The sequence below is a fragment of the Magallana gigas genome, chromosome 2, assembly GCF_963853765.1.
Source record: "Magallana gigas chromosome 2, xbMagGiga1.1, whole genome shotgun sequence".
NCBI lineage: Eukaryota > Metazoa > Mollusca > Bivalvia > Ostreida > Ostreidae > Magallana > Magallana gigas.
This window is the reverse complement of record NC_088854.1, coordinates 10,255,010-10,277,007: the sequence shown is the minus strand read 5'-3', so window position 1 is coordinate 10,277,007 and position 21,998 is coordinate 10,255,010. Positions and strand designations below refer to the sequence as shown.

The window sequence follows — 21,998 nt, the reverse complement described above, 5'->3', positions numbered from 1 at the left end:
TACAGACAAATATGTGAATAAAATGTTTTGATAAATAATTTTTTTTGACGAATCTGAGTGCAACATTCTACGGTGGCTAAAAAGTAGCCATGGTCTATTGCTACGGTCCTGACCGGAAGAGTGTTTCTCAGGGGGGGGGGGGGGGGGGGGGGCTGGGGGTCGTAACATAAAGGGTACTTAAGTCTAAGACAGTATTTAAGTAGGACTTAAGTACATTCTTGGACTTAAGTCCGTAACTAGAAGAGTGCTTAAACTAGGACAATTTACCTAAAACTTAGGCGGCCGGTAGAGGTGACTCAAGTATGTCTTAAGTATTGTTTTCATACATTTAGAAGTTCCATTGTTTATTATTTCAATTCAGCATTTGAATACACTGTATTTATCGCATATTTACACAAAATCAATATATTAATGTTCACTAATATAAATGTTTTGATTTAATTGATATAAATTTTAACGGTCGTATTGAGCTGTAACATTTTTCATATAGATTGCAACTGGGCTGCTGAATAGGTTGTCAACATGTAAAGGTCCGTTAAGAAGAAGTAACTATTTATATAAACTCGCGAAACTTGAGAAATTTAAAAAATGACAAAACCTTTGCGATTTTATAGACGACGATTGCCTCATTTCATAACAATATATATCGACTTCACGATGAAAGTATACTCAGAGTATGTGAATTGCCGTATTGTTGAGGTAAGATGAATAACAAAACATTTAAAGAAATTCACTTCTGAGCATAGTATTCTATCAAGTTCTAACGGCATCGCCATATTACGCCACAGGCAGCCTTCGAAAACGACTAGTGAATATTAGTCAAAACAAAGAAGTAACAACAATAGACTGAATACATTGCCTAAGATCCATCGCTTTGAGTTTTTAAAAAAAAAATTAGGTACATATGTATGTATATTCATGCCAACTTGAATTGTGTCTGCACATTAACATCTACCCAATCTAATATCAAAGATATCAAGAATAAACAAGCCATTAACCTAAGGCAATAATTTTATTACCAATGCATTCAAATTCGACAAAAGAAATGAAAACATTGGTTTTACTTTTTAACATAAGGATGACTTACTTAAGACATTGCTAAGTTTGCTTTATGTTACGGTTTAAGACATACTTAAGCAGGACTTATGTAGGTCCTAAGATCCGCCTAAGTCCTACTTATGACCCTACTTATGTCAAAATCTTAGCATGCTTTATGTTACGAGCCCCTGGTGGATAAGGAACGGTAACTCTGTTATGTATTCCTCTGTTATATTGCAGTGTCATAGGCAATATTAACTTATGTGTCGATTTCAGTCTGAAGCTAATTTACATATTATCAGATATTTTAAGCAATATAAATAAATGAATATATAGATATATATTTGGTGATTATGGTGGAATATTTCTCCCCTTCTATGCAAGATAAATTATGTTGACATGCAAGATAAGTATGTCGACATGCAAGATAATTATGTTGACATGCAAGGTACAGATCCTTTTAGCGAATTAAATTTTTATATGGGTGATATCACTTATTGTTATACTTTCATGTTAGATACTGAAATCTGATTGGTTAAGACGCTGTTAATAATATTTTCTATTACTCTCAGCGTTAGCAACGCACTTACAGTACAGCTCACGAGTATCCCGACAAAAACACCGACCACCGTGTTTGAAAGTCCACGCTGAGCGTGGAAGTGTCGGTACCTTTGATCTATTGTTCTCTGTTACGGCCACAGAACGAGAAAAAACACGGTGCGACACGGTGCAACGCGATGCAACACGGACAATAACACGGTGTAACACGCGGTATTTACCTGTGAAAAAAGGAGGATTTATAAATAAAACTTATAAAGAATAAAATATTTATTGATGTACGTAAAAGAATGAAAGAAAAAGACAAAGAAATAGAAATAAATAAAATTTTTAGGCACGCAATTTTCAGACGTATGTGATTGTTACGGTTGATTTTTGTTGATATTAAAAATCGATATCGCCCACATAAATGTTTGATCAATTTAAACACTAACACTTTCTTTTCCTTTTTAACATTCAAATAAACGGTTCCATAAGTTTTTGTTTCAGTCCGTTTTTAAACGTAGTAGTAATCGTAGTTACTGTAGTTTGGCAGTTTCAATAGTGCATAGAACCATAACTGTGATCTTTTCTCACTTATACTCTATTCAACGATAACAAATCTAACGGGTTGTCGAAAACAAATGTACTTTCTCTAAGTAATATAATTATACAGCTTTATATCTAATATATTTTCAAATTTTCTTTCTTTTATACATATGTGTGATGTACTTGTCCATGTAGACTAAGTACCGCACGGTACATATTCATAGCGCTAAGAATCCGTGGATCTTTTTTTATTTCATCTTTATAGCAACTTGAGTCTAGAAATTATTTGTGTTCCAAGAAACTACAGTTTACTCGGTATTGCAATAATTACTGTTTGATTGTTTAATGATCGTCATATAAGAGAGAGAGAGAGAGAGAGAGAGAGAGAGAGAGAGAGAGAGAGAGAGAGAGAGAATACCAGTATGAGTTTAATTTAAGTACATTTTACTTGTAATTCAGTGTAATAAGTTAGATTTATAGTTTCCATTATATTGAACCCTTTTCCCTAAAATTGCGATAGAATATATGCAGTCACGGTCCACGTGCTATCCCTGTCAATCAAATCAGCCCGCGAGATAGACCACGTGCTCCTTCCATGATATGGAAAAATGCCGTTCTATTGTTTTTTTGTAAGTCCGCAAAATAGAAAAATGTTTAACAATGAAGTATTCAGTGTTTGAAATATTTAGTTTCTTTATTCTTATACTGCATGTATGAGGGTTGGAATGTTACGTTGTAAAATCTCTCTCTCTCTCTCTCTCTCTCTCTCTCTCTCTCTTTCTGTACTTTTGTGCAATCATTTTAGAATTATCAGAGTTCTATTTGTATGAATTTAATTCATTCATTTTAGATCCATGGTTTTAATAACAATTTCAACACAATGACTAAAAGTTTGTGAAGTTCACGATGTAATAAGATTTTTCGTTAAAATTTCGACGCTATTTCACATCAATAAAGTTGTGTGTTCTAAATGCTTGCAAAAAGTGACCGGTATTATCTCATTCATCTTTTTAATCAATCAGGTACCCGGTAAATAATTTCTTATCGCAAGTTTATTCTTTGAAATTCCCGCAGTTATAGAGTTGCTGAATTGTTCCCCGGATCCACGCGCCGATAGTCTTACGTGTAGTTGTTTGTGTACATATCTACAGACAATTTTTTTTTGTTTGTTAGAGATTAGGAAAAATCATTGAACTAACAAAGTAGAAGTAAGATATATTCAGACCATACACACGACGGGTTGTGATGAGTTACCAAACAGGTGTTCGCGGAAAGGTGTGAATAACGGCATCTCGAGTACACCTGTTCAGACGTCCAAATATACACAAAGTTAGTTGTAAATTCCAGTGACACCTAACAAGACGGACAATAACACCTGTTGTGTATAGAACCCAAGATGAAAGACAATGCTGGGTATCTGATCAGCTTCCGTATATCGCACGAGTGATTTTTTTCATGTGAAATCACGAGGCCATTACCAGCTATACGGAAATAAAGTTGAAAAATATTTTATGAAATGCGGGTATATTTTTAATACATGTACAATGCTTGAATATAATTTAAGAAGAGTTTGTTCATGTATTTATTTATAATCTATAATATAAAAGTGATTTTTTGTTTACTTATTGCTACATAAATAGCTGAAGTCCAAATTATTCGAGTCACCGGTAATATGGGGTTGTTATTTACCACAGCACATCAACAGCACATGTTTTTAGAAAAACATGATCTGAAATGTTTTCATTTCTCATTTTTAATTGTTTTAAAGTAAGGCTGTAAATTAATTGATAAATCAGAAAGTGTTTACAGATAACAGAAATAAGACGTTTAAGCTCCCGACATTTTAATAGGATCGTCAGTTACAACATCACGTGTGTTTAGAAAAAAAACAAGATGAATTAAATTGATTTGAATTTTGATTATATATTATTAAAATTTATTATTAAATATTTTTGGTGAATTTATTTCCATTTATTTAAGAACAAATGAATTAAAAGGTACCCATTTACGTCGAGTTTTCAGATCACAAAAAATTAACTTCACGTTGACAGCCTCGACAATTTTCTGGGTCCGTGCAACTTAAGTCGACATTCTTTTTTTTTTAAATGTGAAAAGGATATATATGTTTCAACCCTTGTTTAGCCATAATTTCTTTATTTCTAAACATACGCTATTTCTATCAACGTCTCAGGTAACGATATCCACGGAGTAACACAGTGGCCACGGAGTTACACAGGCGGCCACGGTGCGACACGGTGCTTTTTCTTCAATTTTCCAATACACATACACGGTGTCACACCGTGTGCACGGTGCGACACAGACCGTATTCCACCGTGTTTTTTACACGGTGGGTGTCGGGATACTCGTGAGCTGTACTGTAGCAACGGGTAACATTAAAAAATGTTACATGCGCGAAAATTATGTGCGTACGGTTCGCTGTAGAATTCACGTTATTCCTATATAAAAGCAGTAAATTTTTCTTAAAATTAAAACATTCATCTTGCATGTAAACATAATAAACTTGCATGTCAAAATCATTATCTTGCATGTTGACATAAATTTCTTGCATGTTAACATAAATAACTTGCATGTTAACTTAAATAACTTGCATGTTCACATAGATAAGTCGCATGTCAACATAAATAAGTCATAATTATGTTTCAACTTGCATTTATGATGTCAGATACGATAAAAATCTAGGGCAGAGCAAATTTACGGAAACGTGTTGTGTTAAACCTCTTAATGGCGCATTAAAATTAGTGTCATCTTCCTATAAAATGTATATATTGTCAAAATTATGTCGACATGGACAAAGAGATAAATACAAGTCGATGTATTTTGGATGATTTAACCGCTCAGTTCAAGCTTTGTTGACTTTGATCAAGTCATAATATTATTTTGCTTTATAAATTTGTCGCATTTATATAAATGCGTAGAAATTTTCTCGCTATCTTTTATAATATTTATAAGTTTATAAATTAATTATCTTGAAGTGGTAAATTTGTTAGACTATCGTGTCCAAATTTCAGTGACTTCTTGTCTGTTAACAAGGAATGTCAACTTAAGTTTGTCGTCTAAAGTTTGAGCAACAATTTAACCCAATCATAAAATACAATAATGTAAAGCAGTACACATTCTGTAGTAGCTATCTGCAAAGCTCCATAAGCATGAGAGACAGAGGCGTAGCACATTGTTTTGTAATTTAAAAAAAAAACAAAAAAATTTAAATTGGAAATAAACGAATGCAAAAATAAAACAAATATGATACAACCAAGATTTAAACAGTTTTTGATTATTTCAGTAAATACTTCAATTAATATTCAATTCAATTAGTTTAATTAAATTTGTAATGCAAAACAATGAAACTTTCTGTAGATTTTAATTTACTTAAAGTTCAAAATTATACATGTATGAATGTATACATGAAGAGTTTTATCTTAACACAATTAATGATGATTCTACATTCGAAGTGAAAGATGACAAATAAAATTACTTAGAGAAATATACATTCCTGAATGCTTTTAATATTTCTTAAACTAAAGAAAAAAAGAAAGGCTAAACCTTTGGTTTGGGAACCATATTAACTTATACTATTTGATGGTAACGAAACAGGATAAAAGAAATCACAAAGAATGCAGTTACTGAAATGTTAAATGAATAGTACCTGAAATAAAAAAAATGTTTTTCTTTAATTAAATTAATTTCAGTCTGTTTAGATGGTCTTAACCAGAGCTTTGATTGATCACTCAATTTAAGAGTATCCACACACACACACACACACACACACACACACATCGCTTAAACCCTAAAGCATCTGGGGACCCACCTCTCTCTATATATATCACAGCATTCTATAAGTAAACGTTCAAAATTTAGTGAAAAATTCTCTCTGATTTAGATTAATCGCCTACGTGAATTCGCCATACAAAATATGTTGCAATAAGTTCTGTAACATTTAATTTTGGCGGCATAGTTTACATGCATTATTTCAGTGCGACAATTCGGATTTCAACTTTAATAAATTAAAGTTATTTAGTCGTCAAAAACATGTCAAAATAGTGTCACTATATAGAATTTGTTGTCTTAATTAAATTGCTAAACTTTGAAACAATCATATATGACAATATATTTATGTGAATATATCGCGTTCAAACGCAACAACACGAGGTGGTTATACGTTTCCGTACTAATTAGAATCGGCCTCGTTAATCAGTGTGTATGCATATGACTATTGTTTTACTGATTTAATGCATTTGAATGAAAAAAGGAAAACTATGGTGGCATATCTCTGCCCCTTGTGTGCAAGTTATTTTTCTATCAAATATGTCGACATGCAAGACAAATATGTTGACATGCAAGATAGTTATGTCAACATGCAACATAACTATGTTGACATGCAAGAAAACTGCAATTAGATAAGAGTTATACAAAATCTCAAAAAAACTCAAATATCGCCCACCTGTGACATCCAAGATACTACATTGTATGTCGACATGCAACTTATTTATGTTAACATGCAAGATAAATATGTTGACATGCAACTTATTTATGTCAACATGCAACTTACTTATGTCAACATGCAAGATGAATATGTTGACATGCAACTTAGTTATGTTTACATGCGAGATAAATATGTTTGATATAAACTTATAAGTTGTATGTCAACATAACTAAATTGCATGTCGACATAGATATGTTGCATGTCAACATATTTATCTTGCATGTTAACATGACTAAGTTGCATGTCAACATAAATAAGTTGCATGTCGACATAAAGAAGTTGCATGTTAACATAGATAAGTTGCATGTTGACATCAATAGGTAGCGTATCTAGCATCTTGAATGTCACATGTTGGCGATATTTGAGATTTTTTATAACGCTTATTTGATTGCAGTTTTCTTGCATGTCTACATAGTTATGTTGCATGTTGACATAACTATCTTGCATGTCCACATAATTAATAGAAAAATAACTCGCACACAAGGGGCAGAGATGTGCCACCATAGAAAACACCTTCATGTATATTATCAAATAATAATTTTGATAATTTTCGTAGTTTTACCTAATACTGATTCGATATACCCGGAATTGATGGCGCGTAATACATTAAAATTGCGGTGGCATTTGGGCCTCTGTCGAAGTTGTTCTCTGAATAAAAGAATTAGGCTGTCTCAATACATACACTTCTTTCTGTTGACACCAATAATCTATAATTAACTTGTAATTTACATATTGTAATAAGAGATTCGAAACATCCCAAATGATTTTAAGTGTGCATATATCTCTATATTTCTATATGTGTAATGTTTCTAATCGTAATTATGAATTGTATACTTAAATGATCATAATTGTGTTTCAAATTAGATTGAAAAAAATAAATTTCAACCTAAATTCCACTTCGGGGCCAAGTTCACGGTCTTGGACGAGGCTCTGAGGCCTCCTCTTTCCTCGAAGGAGATTGGTTAAGTCTTTATTCTCTTGGTTCCAAAGGTTGTTACAGCCGAGGGGTGGCATTGGGGATAAGCTCCCATTGTCTACAAAGTGCTCCTCATGGCTTGCGCCTCTAATAGCCTCTGACAACCAAGTCCAACTCCTAGCCTGCTCGTGTGGCTTGTAACAAGCCCGGTGGAACTGCTAATAACTGATAGGAGAAGGGGCAAAGGCGAGTTATCTGGCGCCTGAAAACCAATGCTTTGGGTAGATGAGGCTCATCATGGTTGGAGGACCGCTCATCTAAGAGAAGGAAAACTCTGATTCCAAACCTCCAATGCCTTGTGGCCATACCCACATAGGGGAAAGGCTAGGTGAGGGAAACACCAATATAAAAAGCCAAATGGGCTGACTGTGCTCAACATCCAGGGATTAAAAGCAGTCTAGGAAGGAAAGTCCAAAAATTAAACCACCTTTCCTCGAGGTCTTTAGAGGTTTGCGTAGGGCCAACAACCCAACCTAGAAAAACGGACTGTTACAGAAGCATCAACAATAAACGAAAATCAATATACCCTGGGCCAGATTGGGCCTTCTTCAAGAGGAAGAATGATGCTGTGCAACGAAAGCCAAAGGAAGCTGCAGGGTTGATTCCCTTTCTGACACCCAGGAAAGACGTCAGAATTGGTACTTGGAACAGCAGAACAATGTATGAAGCAAGGAGAACAGCATAAGTGGCGAATGAGATGAAGCGCCAAAACATCTGTCTCTTAGGACTGAGCAAGATGAGGTGGCTGCAGTCGGGACAGATAAAACTAAACACTGGAGAAACGCTGTTGTATTTTGGACATACTGAGGAGGGAGCCTGATGCTATCCCTGGAGGCACAGAGAGCTCTTATTGGTTGGGAACCTGTTAATTCCAGGATAAAAACAGCAAAGTTCAGCACAAAGAATAGCAAGATTAAACTGAACATCATCCAATGCTACGCCCCACCAACGACGCTGATGACAAAAAGAAAGATGCATGCCTTCTACTAGCAATTGCAGACAGTCCTTGATAAAGCAGGGAAGAAAGACATGACAATACTTATAGGCGATTTCAATGCCAAGATTGGAGCTGACAACACTGGCTACAATGAAGTAATGGGCACTCAAGGATTGGGCCGCATGAACGAGAATGGTGAGAGATTTGCTGATCTGTGCTCTCTTAACCAGTTTGCGAAACGAGGAAGCATCTTCCCTCACAAACGGATTACAAGGCCACATGGAGATCACCAGACCACGTAACAGAGAATCAGATCGACCACATCTGCATAAACAAGAAATTCGGTAGAGCATGGAAGGCTGTTAGAGTGATGAGAGGAGCAGATATTCCATCAGACCACCATCTACTGATGACAGCAGTTAGACTCCGCCTCAAGAAGTTCAGTAACACAACAAACAAGATGAAAAAGATGACAGTCTCCTCAAGACCAAGGAAGTGGGTAAAGCATTCCACCTCAGCCTGTATTCCAACCATTACAAGATCAGCTAGAAAGCACTGATACCACCATCGCAACTCATATCGGCGAGATATGGCGTGGCACATGTGAAGAAGTCCTTGGAAGAAGAAAGACTCAGCACAAAGAGTGGATATCTGCAGACACTATGAAGAAGTTAGATGTGAGGAAGGAAAAGAAAGCGGCACTGAACAACAGCCGGACAAGGGCAGCAAAAGCAACAGCTCAGGAGGAATACACAGCTACAAACAAAGAAGTAAAGAAAAGTATCAGGAAAGATAAACCTGATCATATTGACAAACTAGCCAAACAAGCTGAAGAGGCAGCAGGACAGGGAAACTATATACTATATATGGTCACCAAGAAGCTCTCAAACAAGTTTCAACAGACAAACAAGCCAGTAAAAGACAAAAATGGGAACCCTCTCGCACCAACTGATGAACAACTGAAGAGATGAGTAGAACACTTTGAGGAGCTTTGAAATAGACCAGCACCTGAAAGACCTCCAGACATACAGCCAGTCGACACTGATCTTCCGATCAACTGTGACATTCCAACAAAAACAGAGATCAGGAGGGCAATCAACATGCCCAAGAACGGAAAAGCGGTAGGGCCTGATGGGATTCCAGCAGAGGCCATCAAAGCTGATACTGAAACATGTTAACACCCTGTATAACCTCTTCAAGAAGATCTGGGAGGAAAAGAGTACCCCGAAAGGAATGGAAAGAAAGCATGCTTATCAAGCTGCCAAAGAAAGGAGACCTAAGAGAGTGCAGTAACTACCGGGGAATTATGCTCCTGTCAGTGCCAGGCAAGGTCCTTAACAGGATACTTCTTGAGAGAATGAGCAAGGCAGTCGACCAAAAACTCCGTGATCAACAGGCTGGATTCAGAAGCAACAGATCATGTGCTGACCAGATAGCTAGCCTACGTATCATAATTGAACAATCACTGAAGTGGAAGTCCCCACTTTATGTCAACTTCATTGATTTTGAGAAAGCGTTTGACAGTGTGGACAGATAGACTCTCTGGAAGATACTGAGGCACTATGGAGTACCCGAGAAACTTGTCTCCCTAATTCGTACCACATACCAAGGCATGAAATGCAGAGTTACCCATGCTGGTCAGATGTCTGACAGTTTCAAAGTCAAAACAGGAGTTCGTCAAGAATGTTTGTTGTCGCCATTTCTCTTCCTCCTTGTTATCGATTGGATTCTGAAGACTGTCACATCAGACAGGGGGAATGGAATACAGTGGACACTTCTGACACAACTTGACGATCTAGACTTCGCTGATGACCTGGCTCTCCTCTCACACAACCACAATCAGATGCAGGACAAGACAACTCGCCTGGCAACTACATCAGCAGAAATTGGACTAAAGATCAACCTGAAGAAAACAGAATTGATGAAGATAAACACCACTGCCCAGATACCAGTTACAGTTGGTGATAATCCATCAAAGAAGTCGAATCCTTCATCTACCTTGGGAGTGTGGTGGACAGACTGGGTGGCACAGACTCTGACATCAAGTCAAGAATTAGAAAGCCAAGGACTGCATGCATTTTCCATGCTTAAAAACATATGGTCCTCTAAGAACATCCGCATTACCACCAAGCTGCGGATCCTTAACTCCAACGTGAAGTCCATCCTACTATATGGAGCGGAGACCTGGAGGACAACAAAAACATCCCTGCAGAGGATCCAGACCTTTAACAACACAACCAACAGGGCAAAAGGAAAAGGGTACATCCAAGAAACTCCTGGAGGCTGGATGCAGAGGCAGAGCTACAGGCACTGGATATGACCTGGAGCAGTGCCACCAGAGCAACCCAGAACCGTGCGCGTTGAATGACTGTTGTCGATGGCCTATGTTCCTTACGGAACGACAGGCCTAAGTAAGTAAGTTTATTCTCTTGGGTCTGTTTAAGATGAATTAATCCAAGGAGCAACCCCTCTTGCTGTTGTACAACAGTCATTCCCCAAGTTGTGTTTTGGGTTTGCGGATTATGATTTTCATGATTTGCGAATTAATCTTTTCTTTCTTGTTTGTCAAGGCTTTAAGGATGATCCTGACCCCCCCCCCCCCCCCCCTTACACACACGCTTTAAAAACGTATCTATTATTAATGTTTACAATGCACATGCAAATATGATACAACATTTTTGAATAAGTTACTTTAATGCATAAGAACAATTTTTATAACTATCTAAAGGGACATGGTCACGATTTAAGTCAAATGTTTTTTAATGTTTTTATTATTTACAATGCTTTAGAAATGCATTTCTAATGATCAAATAAAATTTGAGAGTCATTCGTAGAGTTATAAGCAAGATACAGGGCTTACAATTCTTTGTCGTATAAACAAGGCTTATGCCCTGTTTTTGTTTACATAGGTTCAATATACCATTAAAAACTCTTTTTCCAGCTTATTTGTCTATCTTTTTATTTATTTCAGGCATAAGATAAACAGTTTGTTACGTTTAAAACATTCGTTTTAGGTTTATAACTAAAATTTTTACTTCAACGTTCAAAATCTAAACAAACGCTTTGTTTACATAGCGAAGAATTTCAAGGTCTGTAACTCGCGTATAAATCAACAAATGATACTCAAATTTCGGTTGCCTATTAGAAATGCCTTTCTGAAGCATTGTAAATATTAAAATCGGAAAAATAATTTTTCATCAAAATCGTGACCATGCCCCTTTTAAGTATTGTTACGATTTCTTCAAGGTACATTTTCTCTCGGAGAAAACTCAACCTAATTTGTGGGAACGTTTTCCCCGGACACGTGACACTTACGACTTGGCCATAAAACGTTCGTTTGACTGTCTTGCAATTACTTCAATACTCTTTTCTGTCCGTATGATCTGCCACAGGAGCCAGGACTGGCAAAACCCGTAGCACACACACACGGTCACCGAACAGTTGTGACGTAGGCTTACACTACATTTTTTGTGAAGTACACCAATACAATAATTTACTGACGTATATTGATAAAAGACAGTAAAGTAAGGTGCCTAGGACCCCGGTGTCTTCGTTGATTTATTGGTAAATAACTGGACATGAAATAACGCCTTGTACGTACTAGTACAGTCTTTCAGATTTTCTATGGTCGATCAGTACTATGATTCATATGTGAGCAACTTTTTTATGAGTTCACGCATATGGGGCGCTGGAAATCAAGTTCTAAATTCAAAGGTTGTTTAATCATTTGTTGTTTTGACATTCAAACTGATTCGTCGGGGTAGGTTTTGGCATTTCTTAGCACAATTTAAGGTATACAGGCAATAGGGTATTATCTTCTTTTGTAAACCAAACACGTGTAAAACACTTTTGAAATTGTTTGATTATATTACGGCAAGTGTTGTTCAATATAAATCATGCCCCAGCAGAAAAAAGTTATCCTAGATCAATGTTCAAGTTTGCCAAGGCAATGCAATCTAGTTGAGTAGACTAGTAATTGCGAGAAAAGTCAACACCAAACCTAACCTCCAACCCTCCCTCCATGCAATGTCATATTTTACTTTGCATCAAGTGCATGGAGTATAGACCAGGGGAAAAATATATCTTTAGGTTCATTGTTTTACATAATTATAGCGAGCGCAGCTCGCCGGCGCGCAGCGCCGGCGCGAAGCGAGCTCTACCGGCAAGGCGTGTGTGAATAGAAAATTCGGACTATAGTCTGTCCCAAGATATTTATGCTGCATATTTGAACGATTTTTAATAAAAATACACATACCTGTGACTGAAGTGCAATTAAAATCGATGAAAGGGAAAATTCCCAAGGTAACTTCATTCACACATTATCATTTTTCCCTCGTAAAAATTCACAGGAACGAAAACAGATTTCCTACGGAGATTTATAATGGGGAATGTTGCCATCTTTTCTCCTTTCGGAAATACTCGGGACACCTCGCGCAATTTTTCAACGTTATCATCCGGGCGTCTTCATCTCCTTGGCAATGGAAAAACGTCGTAGACTTTTTATTTTTAGCCGTGTACTGATACCCGACAAGCTAGAGGGGGCGTTTCAAAGGGGAAATCTTGGGATTTTTCCTTACTATAGAATGAACATCGTCTAAACCAAGAGGTATTTATAAATATTGAATAATTTAAGAAAATATGCGGCAAAAATATCTTGGGACAGACTATAGTTGCACATTCATTCAACGGATTTTTTTGGCGTCAGTAAATCGGACCAGTAATGCATCGTTTTAATCGTCCCAGTAGTTCCCTGTAATCATGGCAATTTTTATCACTTCACACTCTCACGAGAATCAGCAAGACAAATTTAGACAGTAAAAACAATAACGATGTAAGCGACATACAGTCAATGTTACCTCTAAAGTTCACCTCAGTACACTTTCAATCAAAAATAATCGTGTGACGTCACAAACGTTTACACATTGATCCGATATAAAATTTTGACCCACAATTCATAGTACCAATGGTTTCCAACCTCACGTTCCAACATCACGTTCTCCCGAGAATCAAAGTAAAACCTTTGAAAAGCTTAAAGTTAGTTTGATCATAGATTGACTGGTACTTATCGATGTTTATTGCCCCTAAACGCGATTAAATAAGTTCCAGTGTTTCAATAGAAGGTAATTTGAATTAAAAGAAATTAAAATGGAAACCAGATAAGTTTCAATAGTGCTTCAATCAAGAAACACGACTAGTTCTATGTATGTCTTATCAATTATCAGATGGAAAATAAAAACATAAACGTCAAGGAACTGATCTTTTAGATTCTGAATAAAGTATTCAATTTTATTACATTGACATTCATATGAATTAAATTGATGAACAATGAAAGAAGAAATAAAAAAAAAATTCGGAATCACGTAACTCTCTTCGGCTATTTCCGAAGACAAAACTTGAACGTTTTACGTCTGAAATATGACGTCATAATGTAGACTGAGCACGCGACGTTTAGTTTAACTTTGACGAATGATTTGAGTAGGCAACCATACTGGCGGATCTTACTCTGTGCGTTTTAAATGGATTTTATTATACAAAAATCAGACTACACTCTGTTAAATCTGCGCTCGGTCCAACGGTCACACCGTTTACATATTAGCTTTACAAACAAAATGTGTATAAAATGTTTTGAAGAATCAAAATCCATGCCAAAATAAAACGCAAATTAGTACATCATGGAAAAAAATCTGCTTTGTAATCACAAATTGCAAATGTACATACCGTATTCAATATGGATATTGATGAAAAAATGTATTACGCTATTGTAATTATTTCTTCTTGTACATGTATGAATACATTGATCAGTGTGTATATTTTGACCTTCAATGTTATTGTATATTTATATGCTGGGAAATAAAGTATGAAAAACAAACTCACAAGTCCCTTGTATATGCATGCAAGGGACTCGATGCGGGTTTTGCGATCAGTGTCTTTTTCAGTTTCAAAAGTATTGGTACATTTTTTGCAAAATACTTGTTTGCAATTTGGCTGCAGCTGTCATTGAAGTTTTTTTTTTAATCGCTAGGTAGAACAATAAAGAGCTATACTGGAACATGTGTGTGTATTGAACTTTTTACGTACTGAATTGTATCGTATTGTTAGCCTCGTTGTGCTTTCAAAATATCTTAATGTTACTTTTCAATATGAAACATTTGATGATCAAAATATATACCCTCAACATTTTACTGTAAGTGTTATTATGTGGTACATTATACATGTATATGATAAATATGATATATACTGTATGATTATACGAATTATTAAAGGGCTCTGTGATCAGACCGAAATAATCACATCATGATATTCAAATAATAGTTTCTTATTACTTAAATTTATATGATTTTCAGCAATTGCACGAATGACATATTTATGTGATTTTCATTTCTTTTAATTAATTATGCAAACCCCACTTGCGCTCTAACAATACGTCATTTGAATTTATTGCACTGTACATTACAATTCGCAGTGTTATCACAGACAAAGACACTGAAAAATGTAAATATTTGAAGATAGAAATAGAAAATGGTGATCCAAAAGGGAAAATATCAAGTAACAAGATATCACGGAATGCACAGAGTGGAAAAGGCTATGTACTAGTCGAAGGGATTTGTCTATCATACATGTACATTATAACACTTCATTTCAATTTTCAGATTTTTCGAAAGTACATTATTGATAAGAGATTTAGCAAGGCAAACCTTTTTCCATCCTTTTATATCAGTTCAACTAGGAATTGTTTACTTGTGCCTAGAGCAGTGTTTAAATACCTTAAAGTATAGATATATATATATATATATATATATATATATATATATATATATATATATATATATATATATATATATATATATATATATATATATATATATATGTTTTGGACATTAAATGATGTTGTTTAAAATTGTCAAAATACATGCAAGTAGGAAAATAATTTTGTGGTTTATTTTCTTCGGGTACATTTTATTTGCCTCTGCTTTGTTCATCAATGAAGCGATGAATACTAAAGAACACGTTTGTATTGAATCCATTATCACAGTGAAAGATTACGAAATGCTTCTAACGAGTCTTTTATAATGACAAATCAGAAATATTCATATTCTCACGTTTGTTGATGAACGCTGGAGATTTTGTTTTGTCATATCATCAGATTTACATCCAAAATGCACTTGATATTTATCATATCGTAACATGCAAAATGTCATGAGAATTGAAATTATTTAGTGGCATGTTCCAAAATAGAAGCAACATTGTTCAAAATTCTAAAAATTCAGAAGAGAGGGGTTAGCTTTATTTAAAATTACGTGTATGCATTCACTACAATCCTCCTGTGTTCCTGTATCAAATGTATTCACTACAAACTGTATTTGCCCCCCCCCCCCCCCCCCCCTCGTGTGTCTTTGTGATATATTTGAGACATGCATATATTATTTAACGTTGAAGAAAGAACAATACGAAAAACTGCCTCTAAATTTCAACAATTTTGTGGCACGACCCGTTCATCTTTTCACCAATTATAAATCCATTATTTATCTGTAAAAAACTGCGCTACATCTGTTTTGACCATCTTTTGGATGAAACACAGAACGACAGATCGGCCTCCATAAATCTAAACATTTTAGATTGGAGCAATTCAGCTGCAAATGATTAAAACAGCTGTAGCGATTAAATCTAGAAATCTTGACGAATTAAAAGAACTGATAGATACTTTCATCCACCACTTGCTTCGTAAAATAACAAATCAGGTTTGATAAGAAAAGCGATGTTACTAGCGTTATTGCGATGTTACTAGCGTTATTGCGCTCCATGGTCTTCTCAATCAAATGTTTGCCGATATATTTGTCGAAAATAATCGACATTCCATTCTAAATGCCTCGAAACTCATAAAACTTTCTACAATCAGGGTTTCTCAAATGAGACATTATCGTGGTATAATTTTCAGTAAATATGATAGTGCCTCTAAAAAAGCCAATTAGAACTTCGATCTATGTAATGTTTGTAACACGGTACAGAATCACCATTTTTGTCGATAATTGTAATTGCTCCAGACTGAATCGAATATCAAAATGGAAATACCACTGGAGAAAAAAATATGCATTAAAAAAGATCAACCACAATTGCAAGTAACAATTCTTCTTTAAGCTTCAAAAATACCATAGAGTATTAATATCAATATAATTTCTATAAATATACATGTCTAAGAGATAAAGAGCCCTCAGATAGTTACATGTACATGTATCATGCAAATTAGGTAGTTTTAAAGAGGAGAAATCTGTTGAAATTGACTGATGGTCTCAAAACTACACATAGCCTGTCTAAACCCGTGTGTGTGTGTGTGTGTGTGTGTGTTATCCACATTATAACATGTCATTTGCATATATACTGAGTGGGTGATAATTGCTATTGCTTCAAGTTTATTTCCTAGAAAGCTGACAACCACAACACGTAGCACCTCCGTGTGGTGAGGTACGGACAATCTAACAGGTTTCTTTAATTCTGTTAAAATTGCATTCCTCCCTATTCGTGAATTGGTTCACTTTTTCAACTATAAACCGCAAGAGTTTTACGATCATATGTTATTCATGCGCCATTAATATCAAAGCACTAAGGATTTCCGATAAATCCTCAGTTGAATCGGAAATATAGGAGCAAACTGCTAATCCAGATTAACAAAAGAGCTTAGGGAGAGAAAGAAATAATTCAGTCAGGAGAGTGATCGTTTAGCGGAGTTGTACACAACTGTTTATTGAATTTGTCGGGTGGGGGTTAAATCAAGCGTCTCGCTCGACACAGTGTTGTCAATCAGACTTGGGCAGAACTCGATGATTGGCGCGGACAAACTTTCGGAAACTGACAGGAACATCGCATACTTTCAGCTGCTGTCAAGAAAACTTACCAAGTCGTTTACAGAACGAAGGACGGTGTATATTTAGCTAAATGGACATCTACAGACGCTTGCTATAGATATTGATTCGGAAAGCATATACCATCTTGATTTCGCGGTGGCGGTGACGAACTATTCTTTTTTTTATTGAACATCAATTTATCCTTCGCACCATTGTTACTCTATGTGCATCAGCCGGTGACTCTCATGTGTGATATGGATTATCTTTACACCAGGTAAAACAGTTTACTTATACCTAATAAATTGACATGAGTCTTGTGCATTTCTGCTTCTGTATAAGATACTGGTCTAGGTTCAATCAAGGCTACCTGATTCGATTGCATGATCAAGTATACTGTACGTGATACGGGAAAAATCTTCAATAATTCCGAAATTAATATTTATAATGAAGTTAAGGGGTATTTGGCAGTTTGGCCTTTAAGGAATATCGGTTCGAATTAATTAGTGCGGTATGAAAGATTAATTTGTCGGTAAATTACATTTACATGTCATTATCGATTGTTTGTTGACTAATAAAGGGTGCATGTCTAGATTCCGAATTATATCATCCAAACTGCATTCGGACCATTGATGTTTTATAAATTGCATTAATACCCATCAAAGTCGATATTTTGCACGTTGGTGTAATTAATGGAGTGTGGGTAGATAAGGACAATTGGATGCGTTAGGGACCAATCCTTTTTGTTTTTCTACCAGAGGAAAGCCCTCGTGTTATATATCAGTTATATTGCAAAACCGGATTTTTTCTTCAATGGTGAGTCTCTCTCTCTCTCTCTCTCTCTCTCTCTCTCTCTCTCTCTCTCTCTCCGAGTTTGTATTTCTTTTTTCCCTTCGTATCCAAACAGTTTTTGTGACAAACGAATGGCAATTATTTTTAACCGATATAATTTTAAAAAAGACCCAAATACTGGGGGCAATTTTTTTCTTTTTCATATATATTTTTCATTTTATCTGCGATGTATAAACAGAGTGTTCTTTCTTCTGTACAAAATATGTAACTTCGCCCTTTTTTTATTAACTCATTTTAATAACTCATCTTTTAGGGGAGGTGTATAGATTTTTCAGACCTGTGTATGTTAATATGTAAATATGAGCCTACTGATCAAAAAGACAGGATGCATCAATTACAAACCAATAAATATACCAATGCTGTTTAATAAATACAGCTTATGCAAGTAAAGAATAGTTTTTAGAATTTGAAAATATATGATGAAATATTGAATTTCTCATTTTCTCGCATTCTAACGCTATTTATACTTTAAGTTATTTTATATTGAAAATGTTTTTGGTTTCGGAAAACTACTTTGGTTGTCAGGTGTGGCTTATGGTCAGTGTTTATCATGTGAGCGATGTGGCCTATGGGCAGTGTTGAATCAGGTGAGCGTTGTGGCCTATGGGTAGTGTTGATCAGGTGAGCGTTGTGGCCTATGGACAGTGTTGATCAGGTGAGCGATGTGGCTCCTTGGCCTTTTTCTGATTTATGTGTCCTTTAACCGCAGATTGAACGTAACCATAAACTTAATTAAAAACGTTAACGTTAGCTTAAAGAAAAGAAGAAAGTAGAAATTGTTTCTTTTGGTACTCGTCTACAATTGCACAGTTTGTAAGATCAATTTCCTTGCAATGTTACAAGCAAATTTTAATTAAGATTGTTCAACCTCTTAAATACGATTTGTTGACAAAAAGATGTATACAACAATACTTTTTGTACTCATGGCTATAATTGATCAATGGTTTTTTTTCTTTTGTTGAAAACGAAAAATAAACAATGAAATCCATGTGTAAATCCTGTTTCTCGAATTATGACTTTACTGACTGAGATTTTTTTCTTCATAAAACAAATTTATGCAATTTTCGATCAAGGGAATTAATAAATTGCTGTTTTATGAAAAAAAAATACTAGTAAATAAGTCTTAAAAATGTAGTCAAATATTGTCTACTAATGTATCAATGTAGTATATTCGGAAGCGGTTCTGCCAACAGGGTTGACCCGGGGAGGGGGGTCAAATGGGGTCAACTGGGACAGAGTATCATTTGGTCCTTACACGCATTTATTGATTAGATAGATAATCCGATTCGTAATCATTAGTTCAAGAAGCTTTTAATTGAGGGTAAATGATTTTTGCGGGTTTTGTTAGGATAAATCAATTATTGCTAAACTGCAACTGACAAATGTAAAAGGGAAAGGTTTGTTTTTTCTGGACATCCTTTTCCATAAATGTCATCAGCATAAGGCTGGCTCTTTGCTGGGTTTTTCTATTTGTTTAAAGGTGTAAGATGTTCATTACAAATCCCAAATCTTAAACATAGAATAGTTCTTTTCAATCGATGTGCGTCCTTCCCAGCTAGCCAACAATAAAATCTCATATCGAAAATCAGATAAATTCTTCATCAGATATACTTATATCTGTGAAGCATTGTTGATTGACAGGGTCTATTTGACTTTAGGTAATCGTAAAAAAAAACCGCCATTTCAAACCATGAATGATCATGAAAATTTGGTTCAAATACCGGATGTGATTATCGGGTATTATTTGAGGAATTTTACATACCTATATACATAACAGGTAGTAAATCGGTGAATTGCTGAGCATTAACAATTTTCAATTTTTTATCACCAGTTACGATAGGTCATTTGGCGCTGTAGTGTCGTATAACTTTGATATTGATTTTCATATTGATATATCGGTGTGTAGAGAAGGGGTGAGAAACAAATCGTTTAGCAGTTTGTTTGTAATTCTTGGCACATAAAAATTGGGTTCTAGTTGACTTTCTTACATGTACCTAACGATCGAACACCTTTGATATCCTAGATTTCTCTGAACTACTGATTCTAAACATTTTTTTGCCTCTAAAATTTCACTTGAAGTTTGGTTTGAATGGCGCTGTGGCAACGCACATTTAAAAAATACGCCCTTTGAAAATAATTGGGACTTTGATTTTTTTTTTCAAACTGCGTTAATTTTGGGACCAAGCGAAATTATTTTCACAGAGGGTTATGAAGGTACATCAACATTTTTTTTAAATTATCGTTACAATTAACGAACTTTAAAATATATATATATACATGTATGTGTAAATCACAATTCTGGGATTCAGTTAATTAGTTAATAGTATGGTGATTTGTACACATGGTAAATGCACTGTAAAAAAAATACTCGTCACTTTCTTGGGTTTATGAGGCATGTATGGGGCATTTTATAAAATAATTGTGATACATTTAATTAGATAAGATCTAAAGATTTTAGCTATGGCATATTTTTTATTGATAAGACTAAGAAGTCCAAAACCAGCGCCAATCTGTCAACCCGAATTTTCCCATAGATCGCTAAAAAATTAGCATTTAACTGTTACTGTAAAGACGGTTTTCGCGCGGAAGATCCTTAAGAATTTATCAAACTAGATTGAAGGTTAATGCAAATTAATTTCCAGGCCGAGCTTTGTTTCTTGTGTTGATTTTCTTCGTGTTGTTTTTATGTCGCAAATAGGAAAACATTTTTAAAAAACATCCATACAAATGGCACGAACTCTGACTTCAAATTTGAATAAAAACAACAATCAATCATTTATGTAACTTTAACATACATGTACATACCTTCTGTGTAGAATTATGCTCATGGTTTGTGTAGGTTTAAATGTACCTTTAAACTGTGATCATTTTAGCTATAGATCAACAAAGAAAATGTGAATGAAACATCTTTTAATGCCGTTAAAAAATCAATGAATCAAACAGTTAAAACAAACTTCATTGCAATGACGTCGCCTTGAACAGCAGTAAATAATGTCCATTGTGTGGTTTTGCGGTTTCTCAAGAAAATGATTTAAGTAATGGAAGATTCCCCCTCGAAGTATGTATACCTACGTTTTTTCTAGACCAACACCAAGGGAATTTTTTTATGTTTTGGGGGAGTTTGAACTCTATCTGCTACAGTGTTGTACTAATTCGCTAATTAGATCGTTACTTTTGAAATGCACTGTAGTCAACAGATGTGAAATGAACAAGCTTTCAATTAGCAGCGATACAGAAGTAAAGAGTTTTTAGTTGAAATGATACTTTAACCACTTGATATTTTTTTTATTACTACACGTTGGAAGTGATCCACAGAAAACCTGGGGGCGGAAAGTCTAGCTGGCAAGTATAGAGGCGGGGAAAATATTTTTATATCATTTGTCACGGTAAACGATGTCGATAAACTTCCCTTTCAACTTCCCTTTGTTTCCGTGAAGGAGGAATTTAACGTTTATTATGTAATTGAAAAGGCAAGACCCACATCGTGTTAAAATAGCTCCTGTGCTGTAAAAACATTTTGCTCAAGAATTTTTGTAATCCCCTTTCATTTAGAGATGCTGAATTAGATTAACTTGATTTAGAAATTGATTAAACCGTGAAATAGAATTGTTTACCTTCGATGATGTCACTGAATGTAAGACGAAAGGTAAATTATTGAGTGCCATGTACGTCCATTTTGAGCGTTAGTCACCCCGGCGTGTTGTGAACCCCCTAAGGATGTGTTTCCTTGTTACGCTTTGTGAACGTTAATATATATACAAGGTCTGTTTG

At 35.2% G+C, this 21,998-nt stretch overlaps 1 protein-coding gene and 1 long non-coding RNA gene across 5 annotated transcripts in view; one reads left to right on the top strand and one right to left on the bottom strand.

Moving 5' to 3' along the window:
- The first annotated feature begins 17,004 nt into the window (after nucleotides 1-17,004).
- LOC105319731 (solute carrier family 4 member 11) overlaps nucleotides 17,005-21,998 on the top strand; it is a 29,215-nt gene continuing 24,221 nt past the window's right edge. The window contains exon 1 of one of the 4 annotated variants that reach the window (XM_066074942.1): nucleotides 17,005-17,652. The gene's annotated coding sequence lies outside the window, so the exon portion shown is untranslated. Of the gene's footprint in view, nucleotides 17,653-18,171; nucleotides 18,192-21,153; nucleotides 21,286-21,397; nucleotides 21,570-21,998 lie in introns of those variants that run through there. The other 3 variants (XM_066074945.1, XM_066074943.1, XM_066074944.1) reach the window with 3 other exon arrangements.
- LOC117686771 (uncharacterized) lies at nucleotides 18,272-21,975 on the bottom strand. The gene is made up of 3 exons (XR_010710733.1): nucleotides 21,842-21,975; nucleotides 21,033-21,100; nucleotides 18,272-18,978 (listed from the first exon to the last, which is right to left on the bottom strand). It is a non-coding gene; the product is annotated as an uncharacterized lncRNA (long non-coding RNA).